Here is a 25890-nt window from a genome sequence, read left to right on the forward strand (position 1 = left end):
CACTCTTGTTTAGCAAAATTGGTACGTTAACTTCTGCAAGCCGGCATAATGCCAGCGCAGTCAACTTGCACCCGAGAAAAATAGACGCCCGCCATGATGAGTGAGACAGACTTGCGTTACTGTACCTGTCCAGTACATGCAGGTGGTGATGCTCTTACTTTTCTATTACGGGTGGCACTGAGAATACTCTGTTACAAGGGCTACCGCTTAATTAATTTAACTTTCAGCCTACAGTGCCAATGAATACTAGAAAAGGAAAATGAAGAAGATAAATAATCTGATTATCTATCACTGCACATGGTATGTATTTGCTTACATATGGGATGACTTTAGGTGCTTTGCTTTTTATTGAGTGAACAGTGATACATCCACACATGAATGACCGAGTTCTACTAAACTTATTAACAGAGGTAGTAGTGAGTGGCCATCGTAATAGCCGGATATATGCTGTGCTTGCAATACAAACTACTGCTACTATTCATGGTAGTATTCGGACAAAATTACAACTTCTTTTCCTTGCCTTTCCTACACTGGGACGGACGTGCGGGTGCAGTGTTACATGCTCTTCAAAGTAACACTTAGTTCATCCAGTGACCGTCTACTCTCTCTAGATACACATATGCTATCTAAGAGTCAGATAGTACCATGATCCAGGCATCCATCCATTTAAACTATGGGGCAGATTAGGATTGCGAATTTCCTGCATCCTCCGGGCCGGCGGAATCCACCGCAGGCCCGGAGGATGCAGGAAATCCGCAGAGGACTGAAAAAGACCCCCCGCCAGATTAGGATGGCTGGGGGATCGTTTTTCAGTCCGCAGCTTTTCCGCCGCGGTCGCCTCCCGTCCGCGGCGGAAAAGCACTAACATGGCTGGTGGTGTATATCAGACAACGCCAGCCATATTAGGATTTCTGGAGGAACATGCCTTTACACGGCGGTATTTCCGCTGTGCAAAGGCATACGGATTTTTGTTTGGGGGCCCTTTGCGAGCCCCCAGGGGTGAAGGGGGGAGGGGGGGGTGCACATGGGGGGTACCTATGGTACCCTCCTGCATTTGCCTGCACAAAGCAGCAGGCACCGCACAACTTACATTTTTATCATTGCAGAGGGTGCTGCTTCAAGCATGATAAAAATACAGGATGTGACCACCAGGGTGGCGGTCACATCCTAATTACCACGGAGGGACCGCCGCTGCCCCTGCGGACGGTCCCTCCTACTCTATGGTGGCGGACAGACTCAGGTCCGTCCACCATCATAATAGGCCCCTAAATGTCAATCATTCTTCTTCATGTCTCTCATCTGGACAAACCTTATGTTTTCTCACGGGAGCAGCACACTATGCAGTCTGCAATCTCAATAAGTAAGGAATATAAGAGCTTACCACTGCCCGCCACTACCGTGGCAACCCGCACAGCAGTTTGGTCTGGCACTTGCTCCGCCTCCTCCCCAGAGCTTCCCTCCACCTCCGCGCTGGGCCCAGCACCAGATATTCCACCTACAAAGTACATTTAAGAATGTTAGATGTCATAGACGTACACCACTCACTAGTATTTTGTCAAGGAATATAGAAATGTGAATACAGAAACCAATCTAATAATTTGTGACTGTCTCTAAAGTAAAAATGTCCCTTTTTCCAGGGAAGGGTGTTGTCTTGCTGCACTTTTTGGCACAACTGATGAATGCTTGCTTTTTAACACGCACCATTTTCCTCATAACAGACAGAAGCTTCACTTCTAAGAACAAATCATTAGGACGAAGGGAAGGACCAATGATTCAGCACCAAAAAGAAAAATGAAAGTTCAAACCAGGTGAGGGCTCGGCTCGCCCACAATAAATGTGTGAAATAAAAAATGACTATAAGCACTTTTCTATTTTTAATCAACCGTTTATGTTTTATGACAAGCTTGATTTTAATAAATATTTTTACTTTTAATAGAGCTTTAAAACTTAAATAGACTCTGTGGTTTTTGGTCATCAGTGAATGAGCAAAAGGTTTTGCAATTTGCAAGCATGAGTCCGTGCCTCTGACACTTCTGGACTCTGACTCCGCACTCTTGTCCTGCGTTGGATAATCATCATTGGGGATCAATCGTCGATGAATTCAGGAGCTAAATGACTCTGCCACACTATTTAGTCAGTAAGGAGATTGGGGGTTCTTCAAAGTCTGATATCACTGAGGTATGTGGAAAGTCTACCTGCGCCTATTATAATTGATAAACAATGCACTATTTAGTGTCCATAGTTCTGTTTGTGCAGATTTGTCCCTGCAACAGTAGTAGAATGGATTGCCCTCCTATCCAAACCAAAAGTAAAGTAGTATCTTATTCTTTCTTGGTGGTCATTCACCTTTTTATTGTTGGTAATTGTCAAAGCATAAACATTTAGAAGACTTGAAAAGACATTATGGACAATCCCAGAGAACTGCACTCAGTGCATAGAGCTATTGCTGACTAGAATGGGAGTTTCGTTTTACACCTTTTGCCAAATGTGCAATCTTAGTTAGCTACACAGACAGACTAATAAGAATAATCTAGTAATACCACAGGGAGTCATAGTCGATGCAGGATAAGAATTTAGATACAGTCTACAAGAAGATCAAAGACGATTTAGAAAAAATTGAATGAGGAACGCTAGGAAAAAATAGGTACTCTATATTAAAATTAAAACTTACCGGGGCCAGCAAAGGAGCCCTCGCCTGACCGATCCTGGCCTTGTTCAGCAGCAGCAGCAGCCTCCTCCAATGCCCTCTTGCCCCTGGGGGAGCTGATGTACAACATGAAAGAAAGAAAGAAAGACCAGAAAACATGGATGATATTTGTCAACCAAATCAAACATTTCAAAAGAACAATAACAAAATATTTTGGCGAAATAGCAAATAGACAAGTATTCCACTGGATATATTGACCTATCTCATGTGGTCTACTACGATATTAGTATTGCTTGATTTGCGGACCGTCGACTTGGAAGTTATGTAACTCACTAAACAAACTACTAAAAAGGTTCGCCTAGGACTGGCAGGCAGCAGTCCGCAGCACGCGAAGTGACAGACAAAGTCCATCGTGATTGCAGATCAGCGACAACACTAAAACGTTTCCTACTACATTAACCAGTCATTAAAATACTCAAACTATCAATCCACCACCACTATTTCTTCTTATTGCTAGGTGTACAAAGGAAGGACTGGACTTGAGTCTGTAGGGGCTGATTTAGAAGCCCCTTGCGGCTCTTTAGCTCCATTGTTGCGTGACTTTTGTGACGCAGCGGCAGAACAAAAGAGGCGCCATGGTGCGGCGTATATGGGAGATGCATCACGTTGTAAAGCCCTGCGCCATCAGGGGGCGTTCCGGCGCAAGGGAGGGCGTTCCTGCGCAGGAACGCATCCTAAAAGTGGCTGAGGGAAATCTACAAGATTTCAATCAGTCACTTTGAGGACAATGATGCGTGACTCAAACCCTGCGCCTGATTGAAGCAGACGTACGGCTTGACGCAGCATTGGGGAGATAGGGCACCCCAGAGCATTGCTGGAGCTGCGCCATCGTTGCGACGCAACTCTAGCAATGCGCCACCTTTACGGCACAGATGCGTAACGCTTCGGTGACGTTTTGGGCCCATGGTGCGCCGCATTGTAAATCTGGCGCACCATGGGTGGTGGTGGAGTGGTGCACAATTACTGGCGCATCCCTGCTACTTTTCAGGGATGCGCCGGTAATTAAAAATCTGACCCTTAGTGTCTAGCATTACGCAGTTCTTTAAACTACACTCATACATAATTTCACAGGCCAATGAAATGAACACAAAATCGAAAACAAATAAGCATAGTAGTAACTCTACTGAGAAGGAGAGCAGTGCACCTGAAATGCACAGAAGATTTTGAAATATAATTTGCCTACAATGTAATCAGCAGCATTATTGCTCTTGGTAAAAAACAAAAATTTCCAATATAATAACACACAGAGCAGGAGAAAACAGAGTAGTAAAGAAATAGCTACTACTACTCACCAAGCCTGGGGATCTCAAGGCCGAGCAGGTCGAGCAGATCGCGTTCCAGGTCCAGCAGACCCGTCCAATGGTGGGTGGCCTGGTTGTAGGTGCGCCGGACCCGAGAGTGTTGGTACATGGCCCGGCCCACCTTCTCCCACCTATTCCGGCGATCCTGGATCCCGTACCCGCTAGCGATCCTGCTGCCTGCCATGATGGTCCTGGGGAGGCGGCGCTGAACATAAAAAACTAGTGCGGTCACCTCCTCCGCGCTGAAGATCTCCCGGGCTGTGACCTGCTCCCCCCTCAAACGCCCGCACTGGAGCCGGGCATGGGGTGCGGAACCCTTCCCCTTCTCAGGATGCTTCCCGGCTCCCTTTACCATGGTCTGGGCAGAAAGGAAGCTAAATAATAAAGAAGAAATAGAATAGGGAAGAAGAAAAGAAAAGAGTTTAAAAAAGTAGGTTAAAATTAACCAAAAGTAGCAGAAAACACAAAAATATAGAGCTAGAAAAATAGAGGGATAGATAATAAGTAAAATAGATCAAAAAAACTTCAAACAAGCAAAGGATGGCAGAGATTCAAAGAGGATACAGAAAGCATGCCCAGAACCATAGCAATGAATGAGAAACAAGATGGCCGCGCCCGTTCATGACCGCGTGGGTAAGTTCGCGCGAGATTTTCCTCGCGATCACACGCGAAATTGTACTAGCGAGCCGCACACTTTGCGAGATTACACATCGCGCCCGGAAACGGAAATACGTCATGCAGACAAGATGGCCGCGCCCGTGAACGACCGTGAGGGTAACTTCGCACCGTTGCGCTACAAGCGGCTCGCTAAAACGCACAAAACCTTGTGAACTAACACGCCACAAAAAACAAATCGCATATTCGCACGAATTTGCGGCTTCCGAATTCGATCTAGCGCGAATTGCCGCCCCGCGAATCCCGCGAAATTGCAGAAAAACGAGTTTTGCAAAACTGAAAGCACTCAGCAGGTGCAAAAGTTCAAACTCATCATTAGTAACCATTCCCTGTAGTGCTTCCTGAGGGGCCCCTCCAGAGTTCAGTTGCCTACTTGCAACTATTCTATGACCCTGCTCTGACCCTCACAGCAGGCTCATAGAATAGCTACAAGTAGGCCACAAAGGTCCTGGGAAAAAAAATTGCACTGCAACAGAAAGCAAATTACAGATAAGGAACCAGGTGCCAGACCGGAAGTTTAAATTCAGTGACACATTACTCAACCCCAAATTAATTCATGTCAGTTGAAGCAGGGCAGGTGTGCTTGCTTTTCCCCTCCATAATCTACAGTGATGAACCAGAGGGTGGCAGTGAATCCAGTGATGTATCCGAGGGTGGCATGGGTGAACCAGAGGGTGGCAGTGGTGAAACAGATGGTTCTGTGAACCTGTGATGATGAACCAGACGTAGAAACAACATAGTCGCGACCGTTGCGAGCCGACAAGTAAGTTCGCAATTGCGAACTGGTACAAAACCCTCGCAAACTTGCAGAAACCCTTGCGAACACAAAAAAAAATTCGCAAGAGTTCGCGTATTTTGCGGATTGCGAATTCGCGAATACGCAAATTCGCGAACGCCGGATTCGCAAAATTCGCCCATGCTTAAACACAAGTAAGTCCAGGAACTGAAGTAGGAAGCAGTTTGCAAAGTCTTGGTTGCAATGAAGATGGATCGCTCCCATTGTATAGGTTAGCTAACAATCGTAAATGCAGGGGCATTCTGGGAAGCAAAATGGGGAATTCCTGCTTTAGGCCACAGTTCAAGTTCCCCCGTCTTCTCCGGATCCACGAAGTGCAGGGCTCCTAGACAGGTCGGTGTCAGATATGGCACGGCGCGAGGTCTCGTAGGGGTCCGGGATACGGCTTAAGTCAATCAGAGAGTTAGTCGGGCTGGGAGTGGCGGACCTTTGAGTTGAAGCATGGGAGGGAGGGTGCTGGGACGGTGTACCTGGTGATCGGGATGTCTCCCCCCGATGGTCGTTTTTTTGCGGGACCTAGTTGGCGTCTCCGGGTTCATGGAAGGTTGGGTGGGGCTGCGGGGGGGACTCGCCAGGTAGGGGAAGGAACCGGCCGATTCAGGAGTGGCCGCTCTTCCGTGAGCCAGGTTCATGCTGCCTGGATGTTGTCGAAGAAGTGTCTTATCTTGAAAGACAACTCTGAGTCAGGCCAGGAAGAGAAAACCGTTGTGAAGACCCATGTTGCGGAGCTTCTGTTTAACCTCATCGTAAGTTCGACGCTGAGTCTGCACCTCACTGGTGTGGTCCGGGAAGACCATGATCCTGTTGTTTTGACACAGCAGTGGATTCTGCGCCCTAGCCGCCCTGAGGATGGCGTCTCTGTCTTGGAAATTAAGGACCCTCAGGATTAAGGGTCAGGCAGGGGCCCCAGGTGGAGGTTTGGGGGCCAGGGAGCGATGGGCCCACTCTACGGTGAACCAGGGACTGTTTGGGCATCCAGGAACACACCCAGTTCTCCATGAACGTGTCTGCATGGCCTTGCTCGACTCATTCGGGAAATCCTATAAGGTGTAGGTTGTTTCTCCTCGACCTGTTTTTGAGGTCCTCAGCCCGTCGGTGGAACTCCGAGGTCTGGGTCTGGAGGCGGGCCACCTGGGTCTTAAGTTGGCCAATGTCGTCTTCTGCCATGGAGATACAGGATTCCGCCTCCGTAATTTGCGCCGTGGCATTGCGCAGGTCTTGGTGACAAAGTGCCACACCTATCCTCATCTCGCCAATCTTGTTTTTGACTGAGACCTGCGATGCGCCTATCGACTGAAGGATGGTGGAGAGATTGCCCCAGGCGGTGGCTGGGGAATTAGGTGTCCCACCTCCAGGATCTCGGTCTGACGTGTTAAAATGATCCATTTTGGTTTGGGTTGGAGGGGCAGGGTGCGATTCCTGCCCATCGCACAAAGGACAAGATCCGGCCCCCAATGGACAGGGGGGAACAGCAGTCCCACAGAGAAATGGGGGCCCTGACACCCAGACAGTCGATACTCGGGTCCGGGTGCCCAGGTCCATCCCTTCAGGTCCCCCGTGAAGAGCAAGATTGATTCAGAGCCCCGGGGTCAATACCAGGTCCGTGTGGAATGCTCCATTGGAGGGCGGCTAGGCCAGGCCATAGGGCAGCAACAGCGACAGGTCTACAGCCCGGTCTCCTCATCCAGCAAAAACCGCTTCTCCTCCGAGAAAATAGCTTAGATCAGACGGAGGCCAAGGAGGAGCCGAGGTCTGTGGTGGGCTTCGCCGCCGACATGGGCCGGCCAGAGCAGATGGGGCCCCAATTGATCCCGCCCGTCGAACACAGGGAGGTACCGCTTGGCGAGAAGCGTGGTATAGGAAGGAGGGGGATTAAGCAACGAGGAAGGAAGGCGGGGCGGAGGCACCAATGTTACTCCTTCGCACCACCCGACGTGATGGCCGATCCCCAACCCCTGACCCCAATCACCGGTGCATTGATGGTGGGGCCGACAAGAGAGTCTCACACGTCCCCTGGTACAGTCGCCCAGGCAGCAGTAGTGAGGCTGTTCTACCCACGTGGATTTACAATGGTGGGAGGATGCGGGCCCAGGGCTGCCCAAGCATCCGCTTCAGGGGAGGCCCCCACCAGAGGCCAGCCTGATGAGGGGCCCACAGCTCCACAAATGACACTAGGTGGCCCAGAGAACAGGCCTGCGACCGACAACGATGATAACCTGGAGGAGTAGGCCCAGGACCACGAGGGGGGATCAGCATAGAGATGGGGGAAGGGGCAGGGGCACCAGGTTACCCCTCCGCCCCACCACCCGACATGATGGCCGGTCCCCAATCCCAGGCCCCACTCACCGGTGCAATGCTGAAGTAGGCCGCCTGAAAGTCCCAGGACCTCCAAGGTTCAAGACAATGGGTGGGTTCGGGCAAGAAAAGCCAAGACCCAGGGCGACCCACGCGTTCACACCGGGAGAGGCTCCACCAGAGGCTGCACCGCCAAGGGCTCTACAACTCCCTTGGCGACCCCAGAAAGGCCCAGAGGCTGCACCCATCCCTGGATCCAGCAGGCGTTAGCAGCCGGCCCATGAAGAGTAGTCCCAGGATTGCCCCCCTTCCCACCGGCTCAGCTGATGTTACTACCGGGCAGCAGGCTGGGCGGGAGACATGAGGGAGGGCCTGGAGAGGAACCCACTCCCCGCGCCGCCACCCGACGATGGCGGCCGAGACCCGGATGCGAGTCTAGGCAGGCGCTCTGGAGTAGTTCCCCGGGGGCAGTAGGTTGAGTCAGGAGGCCAACCAAGCACCAGTCCGATGGGGCTGTGACAGCCGCTACACCCTCGGCGCCCTCCGCATGTCGCCCCTCCTAACATCTATTACCGACGCAGCCGGGAGGGCTCCAGCGCAGAGGACCCACTACCAAGCAATCTCCGGCGTCGGGGGAGGGCAGATAAACCCCAGACACCCCTGCCCCAATGCAGCCGGGGAAGCCGAGCTGTCCAGGGAGGTCGTCAGGCCCAGGGCCTGGTCACCAGCGGGTCCGCCATTTTGTGGATCCGAGGCCGCAGGTTGAAGGAGAGCACCCCTGGGCTACTGGAGTTCTGATCTGCCTAGAGACGGGATTGGAGCGAAGCCAAGAATGCATGGAAGCTCCGCGGGCAGATGAGGGATGTAAGAGGCACCTGTTGGCAGCGGACGTAAGGCGGATGACGGAGGGGGTCCGGAGCACTCTTAGAGTGCGACCGCCATCTTGACTCCTCAGGTCACGCTTCTCCCATATACGTTTTATCTTAGATAACACTGCTGTACACTTTCATTAGTGATGCGTCATGATAATTATAATTTAAGCTCCTAGTTTTATGGTATTTAATTTTTTGACATTTCTGTTTGCATCTATCCATATTTATTTTTTGCTCATTTTATCTGTATTTATCCACATTATTTTTGTATTTGATATAAAACTGAAACATACAACAATGTCTCAAAAAGGGTGTATTTAACGGTCAAATAAATGTAGCACAATGAATTGCTGTGAATTAAATCAAAATTGGAGAAAACCAGGGAGACATTCTTTTGTGAAATAAATTGTATTTTATTAAATATACATGTTCGACATATTAAACTTCATATGTACAAGCACATGGAAAGATAGCACTGTGTATGGGATGTAACCTATTAGGTACTGTGCATAAGTGCTCATGAAGGATTGTGACTGTGCAAGTGACAAGTGAGGTGGTATGTACAGCGATAATGACAGACGCAACACGAAACAGTTGGGATTAAAATATTTTACATATTTGGGATACCCTAACAGTTATTGGTATAGAGTACAAAAATAATCAAGTGGGCTATCCTTGAAGGGGGCACAAGGAGTTCCGCTGTGGAAGTCGATGGAGTTTCGGCCTGTAGAAGTAATACACCATCATTAGGACCAGGTTACAGTTATTTATATTGCAGTGCTGGGGATAAAAGGGTACATACATTTCTATGTATTTGTGGTCATTCTGTGGTGGACCAAGAAGGACAGAAAGGGCAGTGTAAGAGCGTTGCTTAAAGTTGAGCCCAAACAAAGCTGGGGAAGGGGAGGAAAATCACATAATGGACGCTGCAGACAATTACAGTGTGACTAGGCTCAGATAAGAGAGGTGTGAGACAGAGTACTAGTCCAACCGCGGGAAGACAACTTACGCGAGATCCAGAATAGTGATATATGGCAGTATACGGCAAGGCCCAAAGGGAATAAAAATAGGGCATGCAGATGAATCTGGGCGTCTGGGAAAAGAAGGGAGAAATGAGTCGCGTAGAGGAGACTAGGGATGGAGGTAAGGCAAAAGACAGGGATGCAGAACGTACAGAATTGGACGTCAATTGGGGTCCAATTTAGGGATACAAGGTATAGCTCCAGTCGCGAAACCAAGAAGATGCTGGTAGTGTTAAAGTACAACAAGTTTGATGAGCTGGGCTCCTATAGGGGGACAGAGGGGTCAGGGCCATGTGTGGGAGATAATGAAGGTCCAGGCTGTGCATGACTCGTGTGACAACCGGGTGGAGGGGAGGAACCATTCCATGGTCAGGCCAGGTGTGGGAGCTAGCTAACACGGGAAGTGTTAAGCGTGCGTGACAGCCGGGCTGACGAGTGCGCCAGGTCAATGAACTGAAGCGGTATGGCTGGGGGCGTGGAACCAAGGCATAGCGAGGTCACCGGCTGGCGGGAGGAAGCAGAGCAGCGTTCTAAACAACCGGGCAGAAAGGGGAGAAAATGAAGGATTACATGCGCAAGGACTATTTACTGGACAAGGTGACACCAGAGAGGGACGGGGAAGCAGGTCGATTGGATTACAGGCTGGCGGGAGGAAACAGAGCTGAGTTTGTGCCACCCGGACAGTAAAATAGGAGATTGCAGACGCAAGGACTATTCACAGGGTGGGAAGGGATGGGGACGGGAAAGACAGTCTTCCGAGATACGGGGCAAGAGGTGCGCTGCTCGTGGGAAGAAGACTATCGGTACTGGAGCATCTAAGGAGTTGGAGACCGGCGCTCGAGGAACGGGCTGTCCATCATGAACAAATAGCGTGTGGAAGAGGGTTGGCATGCCCTGATGAGTGACGGGCGCAGCAATGGCCAAAGGCACTTAATTGACAAAGTCAGCAAAGCAAATCAACGGCCGGCACAAGTCGTGCTCAGTCTGTGCATCTCACAGCAGTCGCGGTTAAGTGCGCAAGACAGGTCACGTGGTGCGTTCAATTAAGGAACACTAGAGCGCACGCTGGTGTATCGTACTTCCTCATCTAGCTTTATTAGAGGACTGGCATACCTGTTACTAGAGCTCTGGCAGTGATCGTTTCAAATAGTTAAGCCTTGTAGTGCGCTTCTCTTTCCATTTAAAAGGGAACCAGGGGCGCTTACGTCATGTCCTTGCGATGAAAACAATTGTTTCACTAGAAATCGAGACAAAAGTGCAAACGGGGCCGTTAGAGGTAAAGCGTTTTAATTTTAAAGCCTGCCTTCTACATTCCCCATGTTTCCATGTCCGCTTACCTATAGAATCGCGAAGGACTGCCTGCTTCTCTGGTTGCGTGGAGTGTACCTGAAAGTGCAGGGCGCCTTGTTTAAATACTGTATCTGCCGCATCATTGGTCCAAATAGGAGCCAATCAGAAGAGTGTATTTGGATCTAGGATCCAAAGGTGGATAGAATTGTGAGAAACCACCGAAATGCGTCGACGCACTCTTCAGTATAATTCTCGACTCGGATATCCTTGTTGATACACTGTATTGTTGTGTACATAACATTGGTGTCAGAAATAGAATATACGCTTAGTATAGCACAAGTTTAATGTCTTACTGTTTTCTGTCTTCATGTATCAATTTTGCTGATCAATATTGAATGTCAGGTTTTTTATTGCTTTTTTATTGTTTCATTGTTTTAAAAATCTGTGTTAAGTGGTCTTTTAACAGTCCACTTTTTTAATTACTGTATGATCAATAAATAGTGGTCTTTTTTCATATACGTGAATCTTGTAATTGTTTTCGTCCATAAAGTTTTATAAATTTCATTTCTGTTCAAGGGAATCTCTCCTTTTTACATTGGGTGCAATTCATTAAAGACAATACAAGTAGTGTATAGGAAATGGATCATATGGTTTAACTAGGTACGCCCATGTGGAAAAAAGCACACATAACGATTACTAGGGTATAGATCAATAGTGGTGATTTATGAAAAAAGCCAGGCGAGAGCTAGATGGTAAAAAGCACTCTGTATGATCAGGAAGGACCAATGGGCTGAGGATGACTCATGTGAGTGTGGTATTCCATTCATCCAAAGTGTTCAGGCCGTGTGCAATGGTATTGCAGCTGACTATCCAGGGGCATTCACATCTGTTCAGGAGCCTTTGAATATCACTGCCTCTGATCAGTAGGGATGGTTGGTCAAAAACCATCCAGGTATAATCAGTGTCATTGTGATTATGCTCTTTGAAGTGTGTGACCAAGGGTGCTGTCAACACACTGTACCTTATACGACTGTGGTGTTGTATGATTCTGTCTTTGATCATTTGTGTGGTCTGGCCGATGTATAGGAGATTGCAAGGACAGTGTATTGCGTAGATGACATTTTGAGATCTGAAGTTGGTAAGGGATCTTAGTTGATGGTCTGTCCGTTGTGTTCAAACCATTTTGTATTAAATGAAGTGGAACATGTTGAGCATCTTTGACACTTATAGTGTCCAAGTAGAGGTGGAAGGCCCCATGGGCCCCTAACAAGTGGGTACCCGCTTTGCTCCAAACTTCACATTGCTTTGTATTACCCCTTAAGCCCCAGGGGGTAATTCTCCCAAAGCAGATATAAAGCAGTCTTTATCGCCATTTTTAATATACAGCGCTTCACTCGTTCATTGCTCAATCTATCTCTCATGCGTCATACAACATATGACTCTTGTATAGATCATACTTTGAACTGAGTTGCCTCCAGCTGCCTGGGTTCAGGTTGCAGGTGGGGTTTTATGATGGCACACAGGTAACAGCTATAAGGTTGGTGCTGAAGGTAGTATGAGTTTCTCACCGTGGCTGTCAGTAGGACACACAATCTTGCAAACCACATGCACATCCAGTCCATTGGCTTCTTTACTGAGTTATAATTGCATATCTGGCATAGGATCCCACCATAACATGGCTCAAAGACATTGCCTTTAACAAAACCAATAGTTCTCACAGTTGCTGAGATCTATTGGCTATGCCTCCTAACACACCTTCCCCTTAGGGGCTGCTGCTAATCTGTGGCTTGCCAAGGTCTTTGTTTATAACCACTTAATAACACAAAATTAAACAGCACACCACATAACTAAACTGCACTGCATACCTATCCACATCACAAAATCAATTCCACATAATAACAGCCCATCACACACAATCCCGCTCCACATAATTTCTTTACAATCAATACCACAAATTTACTATTCACATAATTCCACAGCACACCATGCAACATAATTCCACTACCCAAATCCACACCACACAATTACACAACTAACTAATCATATCCAACCCACACAATTCCACTGCACACCACATACAAACACTTCATAAAGCATATGTAAAAGACATTGCCATTTGTAATGCCAATAGGTCTAACTTAACCCCTGCCATGCTCATGACGGAGCCACTCCGTCATGAGCATCGGCTGAGCTGTGCTCATGACGGAGCGGTTCCGCCATGGCCCTGCCGCCGCGCCTGCGCGTTGCTGATTTCGCGCCTGCGCGGCGCGTTCTATTGAGCGGGCGGGGCCATGATGGAACCGCTCCGTCATGAGCACAGCGCAACCGCGGCTCGTGAGGGGCATGCAAGCGCCGCTCGGCCCCCCCAGCGCTGCGGCGGAATTGCCACCGCAGCGAAGGGGTTAAACAAATGCGAAACATATTGCATGTTCAATACTTGTTTTATTTGTTTCCCTTGCCGTCATTTGCCGCCTGCCCCTCAACCACCCCACCCCCCCACCCCACCGCTCCTACCTGGACAGGTCACGCCTGGCCAAAGGGTAATGGACATGCACTTCTGCCCTGAGTGCCCAACTGCACTGGTGTCTAGCTCCCTAATGCTGATTTCTGTTGACATAGGCAAAGATGGATCATGCATGTGCAGCATGACATGGGCCTGTCTCACGGATTGCAGTCATGTTGAACCCGGAGAGGCGCCCAAAGCGCTAGCTTCATAGTGGTGAGATACTACTGCCGTCACCTGTAGTTCAGCAGCACAAGTGTGGTAGTGTCAGCGTACAGTGAAGTAATTGGTAGAAAAGGACAGGTCTTTTTGGGTCTCTCCTGCGCAGTGCGCATGCGCTGCATAGAAAAGAGACCATTAGCCATGGGTTCACTTTTTCGCACAAAAACGTGCATACGTTCCATTGCCTTCAATGGTAGCGCGTGCATGTTTGGCTATTCTCTTATGGGAGTAAGTAGCTGGCGCCTATGTTATCAATTAACACGCCTTGCTGCTGGCTCCCGCAAGTGAATCGCGCAGGCCCCTTCCTCTCACCCCTTCCCCTGCTACCGTGTGCGCGAGTTTGTACCCATTTTTATTGGGCTATCACACTGTATTGCGTGTTATCATGCTGTACTGTACTCTCTCCAATAATATTATTTTTTAATTAACAGGTCCAGTTGTACTTTTATCTTTTGTTAATCCGGGGCCGGGGGTCAAACACGGATCCCCAGCTTTAAAGTCTGTAGCTGTAACTCCTGCGCCATCTTCCCTCGCTCTGGGGACCCGTGTTGGAGTTTCCCTTTGTTTGCCTAAAGCCGCACATGAGCAGCAGCTCACTGTGCATACTTGTTGTTTAATTTTCGTTGTGCTTTCCACGAGCACCAGTTACGTTACACAATTAAAGTTTCATATTTTTGCAGACATGTGGAAAGAAATCGGCATTTCAGGACATTACTTTAATGCCTTTACAGTCTTTAATACAGCTGCCGATTATCTCCCTGTGTCTACAAAAAAATATGATTGTGTAATGTAACTGGTGCCTGTGGAAAGCGCTGCTGGCCATCCTTTTTATACAATCAGCATTACTCCTTTCACTATGTCTCTGTCACTTCACTGCCTCCCCTGCGCTCTGCCTGCTTCCCTCTGTGTCTACAAATGTCCCGCCCTTAAGAGGCACTGTACTCCACTGTCTGCCAGGCGGGAGGGTCTGGGTGTCCCATCACCCAGAGTAGAAATCAAAGGCGCATCCACCTTTACTTTCCATTATCTGTCCAAATCACCTCACTACCACCTTCAGACTCCGCCTGCTTCTCTCGCTGTCTCCAGAGATGTCCCTCCCCTCAGTCACTCTCCACTCCTGTGTCATCCCGGTGGGAGGGTCTGGCTGGTTTTCTACTATCTGTCTCTATCACTTCGCTGCCACTCTGCCCTACAACTCCCACTGTCTGCTGCAGTATCCGCCCCTAGGAGACAGTATCCTGTCCCTCTCATCTGGATGGGTGATTCTGGGGTTGTCCCGCCATCCAGTTATTTCAGATGCTCTGTCTCTATCCCTTCGCTGCTTTCTCTCACGCTCTGCCCCACAGCTTTCACTGTCTTCTGGGGTATCATCCCCTAGGAGGCAGTATCCTGTCCCTCTCTCCCGGACGTGTAGTTCTGGGATCGCCCTGCCACTTAGCTTTCCCAGATGCTTCAACCATTTTATCACTTCAAGTGGCTCACATCCTGCCCTGGTCTTCTGTTAAGCTACCCCACCCATAAGGGGGCACTCTGTCAGCCCTCCGTGCCCGGGTTCCCCAAGCCCTCCCTGCCCCGCTCTGAGGGCGCTCCGCGTTGCACAGTGAGACTTTACAGTAGCGCTGCTTGTCCATCCAGAGAGAGGGAAAGGGGCGCTCTTCAGAGCAATCAAAAGCAGAAGGAGGCGCCTCTCCCGGGACTCTCTTAAAGTGACAGCCTCCTCTGGCAGGCAGATCACCCAAAGGTCTCCTGGGGACAGTCCCGTCTGCTTCAACCTGTGCGGGCTGCCTGCGTGGGGGAGGGTATTGTGCCTACGTGCTGTAATGTGACTGTGTGTGCTGTGGCTGCGTGTGCAGTCCAAGCCACCGGCCAGAGATGAGGTGTGACTTCAGACTAACAGAGTCAGTTGGGCTGCTCAGGGGAGCCCGGGAACTGCAGGCAAACCATCCCCGTTTACAAACGTAAGGGTTTCCATAAAATACCACTTGAACGGTGCATAAAAAGCCTTGGAGTTTGAAATGGAAGTCGTACAAAAAGTACACTAAAAACAAAATAGGCGCAATCCTGCCCCACTTGTTATGTTTGGGCTTATTTAAAAGCCCCCTGTACCACTTTTGCGTCACTTTTAACATGGGGAGAGTGACGCAAAAGTGGCGCAAGGGGCTAGTAAATCTGCCCCTGTGTTTGGAATAGGGTGCAATTACTCGCACGTGTTTCGCTGCTTGAACTTGTTAGTTGTTGCAGACCAGCACAGGGAAGGTAGCTATGTTGCATCAAAGGCAATCTTTCATTAATGGAATTGGCTGAGTTCAGGAAGACATTATGAACTGACATCAAGAATAAAGTGGGCAAGACTTGTGTTTCGTTTTGGAAGTAAAAAACAATGATTTGATGTCTATCTGTGCATATATACCAAATGTGAATGTATTAAAATATATACAAATTGAGATTTCGCAATAATTTCATAGTTGTTATATAATATATATTTGTTCAAAGGTATGTAAAAGCGTAAAAAAAAGTTATTCTGTTACAGTCAATGAACAGAAGTTAATCTATACGCATCTATAAACAATAAAACAGTATTATATGTTTGTGTGTTGCCTGTAGGTATATGTAAGTACCAGTAATATTATAATTTTGGATAGACGTAAACAAGAAATAACGCCGAACCTACATTAATTTTTCAAAATAAAATGGCAGTTCGATGGCCACTTGAAAGGCTTTCACGAGTAACAGCTTTACGATTTGTGCAGTATTGTTTAATTGGTGTGACCCGATCTCCTGGGATGCATTAATTTTGGGTGACCTGGCACTTTAGCACTCACTTCGGGAGGGCTCTGCTTTATTTTCTTTACTTGCTGAAACCTCTCTGGAGTCGTTTTATTATACTTTTAATGAGTGTCTGGCTCCTTCTCCTGCACCAGAACTGCACTTTAACCCCTTCGATGCTCATGACGGAACGGTTCCGTCACGAGCGTCGGTTGGGCTGTGCTGGTGTCTGAACCGTTCCGTCACGACCACGCCCGTTTTAGAATCTTCAGCACAGCGCGAAAATTCACACCGCGCTGAAGCGGTTAAAGAGAAGGAGGTCACGACAGGCGATTGTGATCCATGCGTCTCACTGCCCTGCTATCTGTGACATTGACCAGCCATAAGGATAATCGCCACCCGTCGAGCAATGGGAAAACCCAACCTTCACACCACTAGCACCGCCGGTGCGAGGGGCTGGGGGGGCTTTCCGCGTGTTTAGGGCGCTTCTGACGAGAGGCGCTTTTCTCTAGCAGACAGGGTAAGGTTCACGAGCCAAGGAAAGCACACAAGTAAATACACGTGAGTGCTTACAAAACACAACAAGACGGTTCAGCTGCTGTGAGTGGGGAAGCCCTTGGACAAACTAAAACAGTTTCTTCTGCCGCCCTCCTCCGTCAAAGGGGATTTAGGAATTGTAGCACTGTGAAGCAGTTGAAACATCAAAGCTCTATCAATCTTCATTAAAAGTAAGCGAACTTCATCCCTTGATGACACCTCTATTGTCACTCAGTACTCGGACGGGAGCACGTTTTTCTTTCTCTAGTACTGCTGGACACCCCTAGGAAAACTCATTCCAAAAAAGGAAAAAAATAAGCATTGGCATAGCCAATAGGTCTCGCTTTTGGGACCTTATAAGTATTTAGTTATGCAGCACTATATCCTTGGTGCAACAACATTAACTTTTGCATGGTTAAACACTTATAAGGTCCCAAAGGCGAGACATATTGGCTATGCCAGTGCTTGTTTAACTTGTGTCATTGGAGTAAGGTCTACAGGTTCACTCAATTTTTTAAAGTTCCACTGCTGTGTGCTTAACTCACCCTTGACCTACATCGGTTTGGTGTGTACTGCTGCGCAGCACATGAGTGGTGTATCTACCCTGGATGAATATGTCTCTGGGGAGGGTAAAGTACAAGGATAATGCAGTACTGTGCAGTTTGATCATGCACTGGATGTATATGTGCCTATGAGTGGTATAGTACATAACAGATGTAGAGCTGGGCAGTGCTTGCAGGTTAAATGCATGTGCTGGGTGTATATGTACCCGTGATTTGTGCAATACATGAAGCATGCAGTGCGTGCATGTTAAACGCATGTGCTGGATGTATGTATGCCTATATGTGGTACAGTACTTGAAGGTTACAGTAATGTGCAGTGCGTGCATCTTAAAAGCATGTGCTGGGTGTATGTGTGTCTATGAGTGGTACAGTAAGGATACAGTGCTGTGTAGTGTGTGCGTGCTATATACATGCACTGGGTGCATTTTTGCCTGTGAATGTTACAATAGAAGGAGGGCTATAGGTTCCTTTTTGGGAGAGCAAACGAAAATGGAGTCTAGAGAGAAAGACAGAACTAGGACGCCCTCCACTCAAAGCGTCATCAAACAAGACAAGTCCTAGTTCCAACTGCAATATTTATCTATTGATATATAGACATCACTGATTACTCATGGATCACCCCAGGGAGTTCCTTAGACTCGGGATACTCACGATGTCTCAATCTATTGCTTAAATGAGATGCAACCTGGCTCTGATCTAAACACTGAGAAACAACACAGGACTCACATACACTTTGAACGGACAAAAAAATGTGTGAAGAGCGAGATGGCACCTCACGGGCACACCACCAATGGGACCCCTGGCTGGTACTCACCAGGATGGCCCTGTTATCATCATTGGTGCCATCAAGCTTTAACGGAAACGTGTCTCAGACCCAAAGTAGAAAAACAGTGCATGGTGCAGTGAACACAACTTATATGTAACAAAAACTCACAACATTAAACATTTAGACATACAAGATACTGCGCAACCAGGACATTAAACTTTACTTATATTCCCTTCTTTGTTGCAAACAGTAAACACTTAAACATAAAAAAGGAGAGTGTGAAGACTACCTATCACTTCACACCCTACTTACAGCCGACATGTTTCATTGTCGTGGTTTAAATCAGGCAATTTCCTCAGGGCAACTCAATTAAAATGCCACTGCAAGAGACACTGTGCTGCAAATGCTGTAATAAAAACAAACAAACATATATGGGATTACCTGTTTGTCCACCTATATAGAGTCTACACATTAAACTTGCGCAGTCTAACATTCATGCTGTATCAACTGCAGGATATGGTAATTACCCTTTGCGTGGTTTAACCTCTCATACCAGCCAAGAGGAAAAACAGTAGGAAATCTGCCCCCAATGGTGAGCGTAGTCCTATCTCCCTTCAGTTAGGTTACTAAAAGGGAATGTCAGACAAAATAAATTAGCCCCTTTTAAAACATCAAACGCACTTACAGAGACTCTCCCCATGCCAGCTAGGACCCTCAGATTTTACCCGTGGAGAATACTCGTTCGGCTTCTTCTCATCACTCGAACGCCGAACGAGTGTTAGCGCTGTTCTATTTGTGTAAGCCAGTGCCGATTTTCGGGCAATTTCATTGGCCGAATCACAGGCGGGCTAATTGGTTCCCGTAATCACGTGACAACCGCGGCCATATCTGAACGGGCAGATTACAACAGCCTAGTGCTGGTTTCATGGAACTCTGTGCAGGTTTCCGGTGGCTCTAATTGGTCATGTTTACAATGCTTTACGCGGAGGGAAAAAAACGAATTCAAGACCATTATTTTGTGTTCCGTGACATTTATGCTCGCAAATTCTCGCCGTCACTAATTCAAAAGAATCTAATGTGACATGTTACGGGCAATCTCCTTTAAAAATTAAAGCATGTAAGACATTATTTTTTCTCACGGTGAAATCGCGTCATATTTCACCAATACGCCGAATGAATGGGCGCAAAAACGTCAGGTAGACACATACACTCAGTAAGGTGTCCTAAACCACTTGTATTTTGTTCAGGACCAGCCACAGTAATGAAGTTGCTTTCTAGCATGGATGGGGGCACTCTTAGAAAGGTGTATCGGCAGTGCACCTAATGTAGGATGTGTAACTACCAAAGATGCTAACATCGAGGGCAGTTCAATTATAGAATTTAATTTAGCATCTCGATGTGTGTGGAGGCCTGTGTAATTGCTAGTATCAAAGCAACGACCTCTAGACCAGGGGGTTTATTTCTTTTCCTCTTGAAAGAGAATGTATATCAAGCCCCTATATCCCAAAGGAACTTTAACCCTCAATCAATTATCTCTTTCCAACTACAACTACAGGCAATGCTGGGTGTCGGACACGTTTTCAAAACAAGGATATACCATCTATCACATTTCCTAACTGCATTCTACATGAAGTAAAAATTGTTAGTTAAAGAAACAGAATAACTAAGTATAGAGACCTCATTGTATTTAGGGCAGGGCAATTCCTGAAATGAGGGACAGCAGCAAACTGAGCCAAAGAGCATACACACTGTGTATCTCAACGTAGCTTGTTCCACTCTAAAAGCTCATTTAATCCCTTCTGTTCACTTTGTTCTTGGTATATCCAGCCTGCCTCCTTGGTAATCAAGCGTCTCTCCATGGTCTGGATATCACCCTTCACTCTTTCTAACACTACCCACGTGAAGGTGTGTTTATTACGATGGCAGTGTTGCACTAACTTAGTGGTTAGTTTCCCGATCCTGATTGTGCTGACATGCTCCTGAATACGGAGTTTAATCTTGCGTGTAGTGAGCCCAATGTACTCCAACCCGCATTCACATCTTAGTCTGTATACAACATTGGAAGTGTTGCAATTACTGAAATGATTCAATGTCCAGATCTTGCTAGATTGTAATGTCACTGTAGTAGCTTTTTTCGTCAAGGGGCACACTGAGCAATTTCCACATGGGAAATGTCCTCTTGGGATGGTAGTAGTTTCTGTCTCCACTCTTACATTAGTCCTAGTATGGACTAATTTATCTTTCAAATTATTAACTCTCCGAAAAGTAAAACGAGGAGGAGGCATCTTGAAGTCCCCCGTAGATAATAGGGACCAGTGCTTTCTGATGGATTGACGGATCTTGGTGGCCATGGGGTCAAAAGTCATGACCACAGGTAGAAAATCTGTTCTTTCTCTTATTTGTGTTTCCAACAGTACCGATCTGGGTGTATTTAAGGCTCTCTTTTGCGCCTGTTTGATGACTCTGCGCGGGTAATCTCTGGCTTCCATTTCTCGCTCAACACCTCCGCTTGTTCTTTATATAATTCCGTGGAGGAGCAATTTCGCCTGTATCTTAAAAATTGCCCCACAGGGAGATTATCTCTGAGTGCTCTCGGGTGGTATGACTGATAAGAGAGTAATGAATTTCTATCAGTAGGTTTTTGGTGAACACTTGTCCGGAACCCTCCTTCCACTGCTTCGATGTCAAGGTCAAGGTAGACTGCACTGGTATGATGGTAATTCCAGGTGAATCGAAGGCTCATATCTTGAGTATTCAACCAGTTCAAAAACCGGAGGAGAGATGATTCATCCCCGGTCCACAGGAGGAGCACATCATCTATATATCGCCTCCATAGGCGAATGTGATCTTTAATGGGAGTGCTGTCAGTTTCGATGATGTGCTCCTCAAATTGGCCAACATAAATACAGGCTAAGCTGGGCGCCATTGTAGCCCCCATAGACGTTCCCGTCACTTGAAGGAACAGGTCGTTCTTGTAACTGAAAAAGTTCCTTGTGAGCGCTAGTTCAACGCACTGCATAACAAAGCTCTGGGGGGCATCATAAAGCCACTCCTGTTTGGCCAGTGCCCTCGATGTTGCTCCCAATGCGGCATCTTGAGGGGTACACGGGTATAGCAACTCGATGTCAATGGTCACAATATATTCTTTACTTGGACCAAATGACATAAGAGCGAACTGTGATAAAGGTTCTGGTATAGATTGAATTCCAGATACAATAGGCCGGCCAGGCGGAGGCCGGGCCGGCTTGTGTATCTTTGGAAGGATATAGAAGGCGGGGGTCCTGGGATTGGTGTTGATAAGGAACTCCGCCTCCTTCACATTTATCCACTGTTTCTCTTTTGCTCCACCAATAAGTTCTTTTATTGTTTTCATCAGTTCAGGTGTGGGATCTTTTTTTATTGGTTGATAGTTGGCTCTCACATTGAGTAAGTGCCGCACTTCAGCTTCATGATCGCAGGTGTTTAGTATGACGACGGCTCCGCCTTTATCAGCGCTTTTTATTGTTATATTGTTGTTATTCTGGAGAGACTTCATGGCCTCCCAGTCCCCTTTCGTCATATTCTTAAATCCACTTGTTTTTGTGTCGCTTTCTATCTTCCCAATTTCTTCTAGAACTTTGGTCTCAAAAACCGCGACTTCAGGTCCGACTGTACCACTAGGAGGACAGAAAGTGGAAGGTTATCTTAGATTGGTATTGAACCCTTTGCTCTCTTCACATGGTTGTTTTGCGAAAAATTTCTTCAGGTTAATTTTGCGCATCGTCTCATGGAACTCGGTGCGACATTTAAAAGCATCGTGAATCGGCGTAGGAACAACTCCTAGCCCTTTGTTGAGCACTCTTTCTTCCTCCACAGTTAACTGATGGTCGGATAAATTAACTACGATGTATTTTAGACTGGTCGTCTTCCTCTGTTCCGTGTCTGGCGTGGGGAGAATGTTTGCCATTGTTGTGGGGGTCGGTTGCCGCGTCCTCTGTTGGATTCCAACCAGCCCGAACACTGCAGGAACGTAGCATGCACCAGTCCCCTTCCCCTGCCCACTGACCACTCACAGGATAACCACTATGAGTGAGCCAATGAACCTGAAAAGAGGGTTGTAATGTTGAGGAGACACCAAGTCTGCCACCCTTATGAAGCACTAGGACACTTCTCCCTTCTTCCTTCACGCTTCTGCACCGGTTTGAAGCGCAGGCTCAGCTTCGTGAAGGCACAATTAAACACCAATGCAAGGTGCACGGGAAATGCAAAATCCACTTTCAGATGCTCACAGCCAATCGGGAGCTCGTATACAGTGCCCTTAAAAAACAGTGGGAGGGGAAAAAAGGACTTGTACTGAACTCGACAAGTGCCAGAAAAAAAACCCTTCTTTAATGTAACGGATAGGGGAGGGGGACCGGGACAGTTTTGTAGCGTGTGGAATCCTAGGCAAACCCCAGCGTTAGTGGCACAACTCTCGCAGAGTGACCCAAAACGTCACGTCCGCCTATAACGATGTGAATCGGCGTCTAAACAAGACGCTCTGATTACATCCGTAGGCTTCTTAGCGTTCGGTTACAAAAAGCCTTTGCACACCGAGCAAACAGCAATCTAACGGAACAGTGAACGGGAGCCCCCGAACACCCACCACCCCACTACGCTGGGAAAAGGCAAACAAAGGGAAAGATAAGGGAAGGAACCAACCAGGGACCCAATGCTAACTAGCTACAGGGAGGGGACAAGAGGGGGGGAGAGGATCAAAATTATAGACACAGCAAAACCAACAGGAATTCTTCTCACGAGCCCGTGAGGAAGAACGGGAAAAGGGGGTCAATCAGCAGAAGCGTCTTCGAACAGCAGCCAGCAACCGGAATCCAATAATGGCGATTTCAAGCAATGAGTAAAGGTAGGACTATACTTTTATCCTACAGGTCATTGGTCATGTGATGCCACGGCATGGTCACTGAGAAGGGACTAGCTGCCCAAAACCCTAACAGTACCCCACCCCAATGATCCTCCCAACTGGGCGGGGTTTCGATGGATGTTGTCTATGAAATAACCGAACCAAACGTGGTGCATGCACCCCCCCAGCTGGTTCCCACGTCCTGTCCTCCTGTGTATACCCTTTCCAATCCACCAAGTAAAAGAGGCGACCCCTGACCCGCTTGGAATCCAGGATAGCCCGAACCTCGAATTCTACTTGTCCATCCACCACCACTGGCGGAGGAGGAGGAGGCAACACCTGAGCCGAGGGTATATAGGGTTTCAGCAATGATATATGAAATACAGGATGTACTCCATACTCTGGTGGCAACTCAAGCTTCATTGCCACGGGGTTAATGATCTGGAGTATGGGGAAGGGACCCACAAACCGGGGTTGCAGCTTGCGTGACCCTCCCAGTCGCAAGTTGCGTGATGCCAGCCACACTAAGTCCCCTGTCTTGTATGTGGGAGCAGGAACACGATGTTTATCTGCCTGTGCCTTCATAGCCACCTTGGCCTCCATCAAACTGTCCCTAGCCAAACCCTAAATACCACTCAATCGCTCACACACATCGTCAATGGCAGGCACGCGGCCCGTGGGTTGAATAGCAACAGCTCTGGGATGGTATCCGAGTGAACAAAAGAAGGGAGTCATACCCAATGCGGAGTGCAGACTGTTGTTATACGCGAATTCCGCAATGGGTAGAGCTGTCACCCGATCACAAGACAAGGAAGCAACCAGACACCTCAAGTATTGTTCCATCGTCTGGTTGGTGTGCTCAGTCTGACCATCCGACTGGGGATGGTAAGCCGAGGACAAACGGATCTGTCTTGAGCACCAAACATAATTCCGTCCAAAAATGAGAGACGAACTGTGCTCCCCTGTCCGAAATGATAACTGTGGGTAACCCATGCAACCGTACCACCGAAGACATAAAGACCACCGCCATCTCCTTAGCCGTAGGGAGTTTGGAAAGCGGTATGAAGTGCGCCATCTTGGTAAATAAATCCACCACTACCAGAATGGTGGTAAAACTGGAGATGGTAGGTAGATCGGTCACAAAATCCATGCTTATGGTATGCCATGGGGCGGGAGGTACCTCCAAGGGTTGCAAGAGTCCTGGGGGCTTACTGTGTGATGGTTTACTGGTGGCACAAACAGGACAAGCACTCACATATCCCTGAATGTCACTAGTCATGGCCTCCCACCAAAACCACCTCATGCACAATTCTTTGGTCTTTCTTATTCCTGGATGTGCCACCAAGGCCGAGGAATGACACCATTCCAGAACCTCGTTCCTCAAGCTGGGGGGTATAAACAACCTATCCTCATGATACAAAAACCCCTCTTTCTCCGTAACCAGGGGCATGGATGACCAGGGAGCCAAGTCTATTTGCCTCATATGTTCTTTTACTACGGATGGGAAGTCCTCCACAACCAAGGCCCCTATGATCCATTCCTCTGCAATCATAGCCCTACTGTTACTCAACGAGCCTTCTTCCTTAGGATCCAAATGGATCCGAGAAAGAGCATCGGATTTGATCTGTTGGGCCGCAGGTCTATACGTTATCACTAAGTCATATTCATTAAAGAATAGGACCCACCGCATCTGGCGAGGAGTCAACGCCCTGGTTGAAAGAAAGAACTCTAGATTTTTGTGGTCGGTATAAATGGTGATAACATGCCTAGCGCCCCATAAATAATGGCGCCATTCCTCAAAGGCCAGTTTCACTGCAAGCAATTCACGTTCAGCCACAGTATAATTGCATTCCGCCGGCAACAGAGTCTTGGAAAAGAACGCTATAGGGTGCATATGGCCAGAGGCTTCATCACGTTGTGACAACACCCCACCCACGGCACACAGAGAAGCATCAGTCTCTACAAAAAAACGGCAGGGCAGGATCAGGATGCACCAATACTGGTGCGGAAGTAAAATGTTTCAACAGTGATTGAAAGGTATCTTGAGCCTCACTGGTCCAATCAAAAGGGACTCCCTTCCTTAAAAGGCGGGTCATAGGTGCCACTATGTCTGAAAAATGCGTTATGAACCGCCGATAAAAATTGGCGAAACCCAGTAGCACCTGTATCTGCTTCACCGTAGTTGGCACTGGCCAGGTCTCAATGGCCTTGATCTTCTCTGGGTCCATCCGAATACCTCCCTCCGAGATAATGAACCCCAAAAACTCTACCTCAGGGGTACTAAACTGGCACTTCTCTAACTTAGCGTACAGGCGATGCTCCTGCAATGTTTGACGCACCTGTTTTACATGCTCTACGTGTTCTGCCCCGTTCTCCGAATAGACAAGAATATCATCCAGATATACAATGACCGTTTGGTCTAGGTATCTGCTGAGGACCTCGTTGATGAAAAACTGGAATGCGCCGGCGCATTGCACAGTCCAAACGGCATCACCGTGTATTCGAACAGGCCATACTTGGTTCTAAAAGCCGTCTTCCACTCATCCCCGGGTCGAACCCTTATAAGATGGTAGGCGCCCCGCAAGTCAAGTTTGGTGAACACCGTTGCCTTGCGGAGCTGGTCCAATAACACGGAGATGAGCGGAAGAGGGTACCTGTTCTTCAAAGTGGCGGTGTTCAAAACCCTATAATGAATA

This window comes from Lissotriton vulgaris, chromosome 3_1 (genome assembly GCF_964263255.1).
Source record: "Lissotriton vulgaris chromosome 3_1, aLisVul1.2, whole genome shotgun sequence".
Classification (NCBI taxonomy): Eukaryota; Metazoa; Chordata; class Amphibia; order Caudata; family Salamandridae; genus Lissotriton; species Lissotriton vulgaris.